We start from the raw sequence: 6,000 nt of genomic DNA, 5'->3' as shown, positions 1-6,000 counted from the left end.
AACAAGTCTGACAATGATTTCTCAGCTGTATTGTTCTGAGCTGACCCTTGTCAAATTAGGTACATTTCTCCTGCTGTCAATCACCGGCACCATTTGTTATAAGACAAGGTAATCTACCAGCCGCAGCCTTGTGTGTCTGCAATGCTTTGAACTGCCTCTATCATTGTATTCTTTTATCCATAATGAGAAGCGCTTTGTTCCCACAATCCCATATTTCATGGGATAAAATATGTGATAAGACCCAAAAAGGATTTTTTAAAGTTACTTTTCTTTTTTGAGTTGTGGAGAATCAGAAAAGGGACATTTCAGACACTTGAATTGATCAGCATGCTGCTCGACTCTCTACCAGCCTTCGTCAAAGCAATTACTTCTAAAATGGGCTTCAGCAGCTGTTGTGTTGTAAGTCCCACACTGTAGCAGCAAGTCACAAGGAAAACGCACTCAATCTGGATCCGCTACATGAATTACAGGTGCACGAAGAGAGATGGATTAGAGGGAGAATTGTCCTTGATATTAGTAATTATTGGGGTGCCATCCATCCCAATTTGTGCCATTTAGACTCTCTCCGCTTGCACAAATAAGTCTACTAAGTGTTTTGATTTGTCATTAGACTTTGACAATAGCAACCCTGCCTTCCCTTTTCTCTGTCCCCCACATGCCAACGCCTCGCACATCTCCCCCACATGACTCTTTGTTCGAGGTTTGTTACTCTCATCCAAGGTCTTGGTGTTTTATTCAGTTGCCGTGGTAACGCGATATCCATAATGCAAATTGACAGATTGTGGACCTTCAGGTAACAAACGCAGATCTATTTTAGAGCGGTGGGATGTAGGCAGTGTGCAGAGGTGACAGAGGATTCGTGTTTAGATGTACTTGGTCGTGAATGCGTGCTGCAGTATTACCTGATTCACTCTCCAATTAGTCATGTAAAAAAACAGTTCACATATATTATCTTATCTACAGACCTTCGGGGTGACCCTCAAATTTTATGGCACACTCTCCTGGTGCTGCTCTGTTTAATTTTGTTTTCATTGAAGATGCACAGACGCTGCAGAGTGGATTTTAAGAGAAACACGAAAGTCTGTCAGTCTGCAACTTTCATCCAGACTCCATTATCTCAACTATCGAACACATCGCCATGAAATTAGCGTGAAATGTTTATGGACAGGCATACATGATCTTTTTCCTTTATGAGACTGACAACTTATTGATGGATTACTTTGACTTTGGCAAAGATATCCATGTTGCCAAGAGGAGGAATGAATTTTAACCCTTCCTGTTCAGATTCAAGCTTTTCTCATTATCCCCTCATAATTAGTCTCTATACCGATTGTGTATCAGCTGTGCTAAAACATTTTTAGAAAGTTGTAAAATATTTCCATTTTTGTATATTCTGGGTTACATGAAGATAACTCATCAAATGGCTAAAAGAAAAGTTTTTAATGTTGTTTTTCTTCTCTCCAATGTAAAAAAAATTGGTCAAATTAGACCAGGGATGTCAAACATGCGGCCCGTGGGCCAGATCCAGCCTGCCGAGGGGTCCATTCCGGCCCACTTTCCTTATTCCTCCCTTCCTTCCTTCCTGTCTTCTTTTTCTTCCTTCCTTCTTTCCTTCCATCTGTCCTTCCTTCCTTCCTTTATTCCTTCCATCTTTCATTCCTGTCTTCTCTTCCTTCTCCTCCTTTTCCTTCCTTCCTTTCATCTTTTTAATGATCAGGCCCCCGTGAGATTAAATTGGGCAGTATGTGGCCCTTGAATGAAAATGAGTTCGACACCCATGAATTAGACCCTGAACACTAAGTAAGAGTTAATGATTTACTTTTTTTGAGAGCCACAAGCAGGTTAAATCTTTATGAAAGATCTCAACATTTACTAGATGGAGTGGCAAAACATTTTGTACAGAAATTCTTGATTTCCAGATGACCTTTAGTCAGTTTAGAAGTATCACAATCGAAAGCCAGAGGACTCAAATGCACAACCCAGCGACACGAGGAGGATTCAAAAATGATTTAATAGCAATTGTCAAAAAAACAGGATGTCACTCAGTGGAGCAAAAGTAACACAACTGCAAAAATCCAATAAAACAGGCAGAAGAATAATAATGCTGGAACACTTACAAGCCAACAGGTAGACAAGACAATCAGGCTAATTGGAGTGAGAAGACACATAGTTTTATACACACAGACAGGAGAGACAGGTGCAACACATCAGGGCAGGGCCTGATAATCACACAAGCAGCAAAACACAGGAGGAAAGGGAAGGAGAGTGACCTGAAACGAGACAAAAGTTGAGTATAACAAAATAAAACAGGAAATAATGTACACTGAAATGGGAAGACAAGACATGACCATTTCTGCTGATTAGCTAATGTTCTAGCTTCCTAACACACTCTTATTGGAGTGTAAGAGATAAGATAAGATATTCCATTATTAGTCCTGCAATGGGGAAATTTACATTATTGCAGCAGCAAAGTGGATAGTAGAAATAAATAATAGTAATGGTAACATTATGTACACAAGTCATATTGGTGTTGAGCGATAATACAACAGAGTTTGATAATGTTATTGCACAGATTTAAGTGAAAAACATATATACACACATATTGCACAGTTGAACTGAAGTAGTAGTATACCTGAAATGCTAATATTGTAAACTCATGTACAGTCTCAGGAAGTCTCGACACCATTTAATCAAAGCAGACAGGATTTCACACCTCTTTTCAAATACAACCAAAGACCTAAATCTAAAACCTAAAAAAGGAACAGTTGCCTTATCTATAAAACCCTCAATGGGCTGGCTCCTCCCCCGTTCGAGGAATTTTTTAGACGGAGAGACAACACACTCAGCACCAGATCTGCCTCCAGAGGGGACTGTGAGGTGCAGTTCAGACGTTGCCATATAGGCCAAAACCCATTAACTGTCAAGGGCAGTGCATGTTGGAATAGTCTCCCAACTCAGATCAGAGATAGTTCCACTTTTACTGCATTTAAAAAACTTAAATCTTAAAGAATGGTTACTGTCCCACCAAATTTGCACCCATGAATAACATACTGACTAGCACTTTAATACAGTATTACTGTAGCCCTTATTTCTCACTGTATCCTATCCTTTACTGTATCCTATGGTATAATTGCTGCTGATCATTGTGCCTTCTTTTATATTTATGCAGGTGACAATACCATGCAGCGTTACCGCTAGCTGCGTGGTATTGTTATCTGTTGTCTGTATCTTATCCTTTACTGTAACTTATTGTATAATTGCTGCTAACATTGTGCCTTCTTTTATATTTTTTTATATTCTAAGTTGTTGTTTGTGTTTATGGTATGTCTGTCTGTCTTTTAATGTGAGGACTGCGGGTGGAAATTAGCCTTGAGCTAAACCCGGTATATTTACAAGACGTCATTGCACCAATTGTCCATTAATATGCATTGTCCTCTGCAAATAAACAATATAATAATAATAATAATAATAATATAATAATAAGAAACATCTAAAAACTGACTTTACCCATAAACATGAAATACAATCACTGTCTACTCTCTGTGTTGTCTCTGAGCAGAGCAGACTATAGTGTAAGGTTATATAGAGTGCACACAGGTGAATGGGATGTTGATAACTTGAGTCCATCTGGAGTGATACTTGGTTACCTGCTGGTGGGAATACCAGCGAGAGCTCTCACACACTCCCAGGGGAGCGCTGTGTCTGCTCCAGGCCACACACAGTATCAGCAGCATGAATAATACCCGTGACAAGAAATTTCCATAAATGGATCCTTCAGTTTGTTGTGGCTTATTGCATGTAGTCACACACAGCTCATAGGTCTTTTTACATTTGTTTTCACAGGAAATTGGTTTAGGTGGTAATGAGCAGGTATGAAATATGGAAATAAAAAACCATCTCAGCTATCAATCACTGGTTTGAGAAGGGGCAATTTGAACATTTGGGATTATATGTTGCCAGTCACTTGTCGATAAAAACAAGTTCAATTCAAATTTCGACAAAGAAAATTACTTCCCAGTGGGTCTCGGCTTCGGTGATAGTGTGAGTGGAGACAGGTGTGTTGGAGTCCAAGAAGAGAAAAACCAGCTGCAACCTGTTCCATTATTGAGACCTCGACAACTACTCCGAATTCCTTTGAGAATCGGCTCTTTGTTTGGGAGAGTGTTGAAACAGCTCCAAGGTCTGTTTGGCACATTTTGCTGTGTATTAATAACTTCAACCCTATTATACAGGGATACATTACATTAACACTGTGTTGCTAAAGGAAAGCAGTATATGTTAAAGAGAGAGAGAGAGAGTTTTAAAACATGTCTTTTCTATAATTTCTTCAGTTTTTATTTTTCTCTTTCTGGTGAAATAATAAAACATTTCAGGTGAAGCTCTAAAAAAATCTGAATAAATCAATAAATGTAACCAACACCATATTTCCTCCATTCTAACATCTATTAATTCAATTTTTTTGTACTCATGAGTTGTTTGATTTTCTCAGTCTGTGTGTTGATTTTTGCATCCAGCAACATTATTCTTTGCATATATAGATTTTCAAATAGCCTTGAGTGAATTATCAACAATGCAAATAATTGAAGACAGTAGTGGGAGTGTAGATGTGACTGAGTTCATGTGTTTTAATAATAAAAAATAGGTGAGTGCTTTCTCTTAGTGAAACCGCTGTTGCTGAATGAAAGATTGGACGGCAGCCACAGACTTCGGCAAGTCGATACATACACACACAAACTCTCTCTCATTGTTACACTCATCATCATAACATTGTTGAATATTATATGACATTTTCTTAATCACCACTGAAATGTCATTGCTTCAGAGAAAATATATACCCTTGAACAGGTTGGTGCACAGTCTAAGAGCTGCGGCACAGACTGTAGTAGCGCTCTGAATGAAAATACAAACCCTTTTTTATTGTGAGGACATACATAATGTACCTGCTCAGGGTTCAGGGCTTCAGCTCAGCTTGTTCTCAGTGGGGGTTTTTTTTAATAAGTAGTTTTTCAGTTATGGTTCATGGTTTATGATACTTCACCTTCTTTTTAAATATTGACACAAAGATGTTCAGACAATTCTAGAAAGAAATATTCAATCTAAATTTCAATGAAGGTCTAAATCTAGCCACAGATGACCAGTATTAAATGAATTCAAACAAAATGACCAACTTTCATCCATCCATTTTCAGCTGCTTATCCAGAACCTGGTTGCGGTGGCACCAGACTGAGTTAGGAAACCCAGACATCCTTTATCACGGCTATGCGCTCCAGCTCCTCCCTCGGGATCCCAAGGCGTTCCCAGGCCAGGAGAGATATGTAATCCCTGCAGCGTGTTCTATGTCTGCCCTTGGGGTCTCCTACCAGTCGGACATGTCTGGAACATCTCCTGAGGGACGCAACCAGGAGGCATCATAACCCAGACCACCTCAGCTGGCTATTTCCGATGTCAAGGAGCAGCGACTCTACTCCGAACTCCTCCCGGATGTCTGAACTCCTAACCCTATCTCTAAAGGCTGAACCCAGACACTCCAGAGGTAACTCACTTCTGCTACTTAGATGCTATTGCTCTCCGTCTTTCAGGCACTACCAAAAGCTTGTGACCATAGGTGAGGGTTGGAGTGCAGACTGACTGGAAAATTGAGAGCATCGCCTTCTTGTTTGGCTCTTTCTTCACCACAACAGTCTGGTACAACTCCCACGTTATTTCTGTTGCTGCTACACCTGATCCGTAAGCCTCACGCTCTATCTTACCCACGCTCATGAAAAAGACAGAGAGATACTTGAACTCTTTCTTGAAGTATCTCGGGGCGACTAGGCTGTTTTTGTTATATATTTATACATGTGGGTCACTCAAAGGTCTGTCTCTACTATTGAATACATTCAAAGTTTTACATCTTACCTTCTGCTTCTTTTTTTTAATAAACCCAGTAGGGCTCTGAGATCTACTTACTCAGGTCAGATAGTCGAGCCCAGAGTTCAAACTAAACATGATGAAGCAGCT

At 39.7% G+C, this 6,000-nt stretch overlaps 1 protein-coding gene across 1 annotated transcript in view; it reads right to left on the bottom strand.

Moving 5' to 3' along the window:
* Positions 1–593: 593 nt before the first annotated feature.
* Positions 594–6,000, bottom strand: part of rpl3 (ribosomal protein L3) — a 291,434-nt gene continuing 286,027 nt past the window's right edge. Inside the window, exon 10 of the mRNA XM_053338513.1 lies at positions 594–604. The gene's annotated coding sequence lies outside the window, so the exon portion shown is untranslated. The remainder of the gene's footprint in view (positions 605–6,000) is intronic.

Source organism: Scomber japonicus, chromosome 18 (genome assembly GCF_027409825.1).
Source record: "Scomber japonicus isolate fScoJap1 chromosome 18, fScoJap1.pri, whole genome shotgun sequence".
Taxonomy (NCBI): Eukaryota; Metazoa; Chordata; class Actinopteri; order Scombriformes; family Scombridae; genus Scomber; species Scomber japonicus.
Note: the sequence above shows the minus strand (reverse complement) of the source record. Positions and strands in the feature narration are given on the sequence as shown.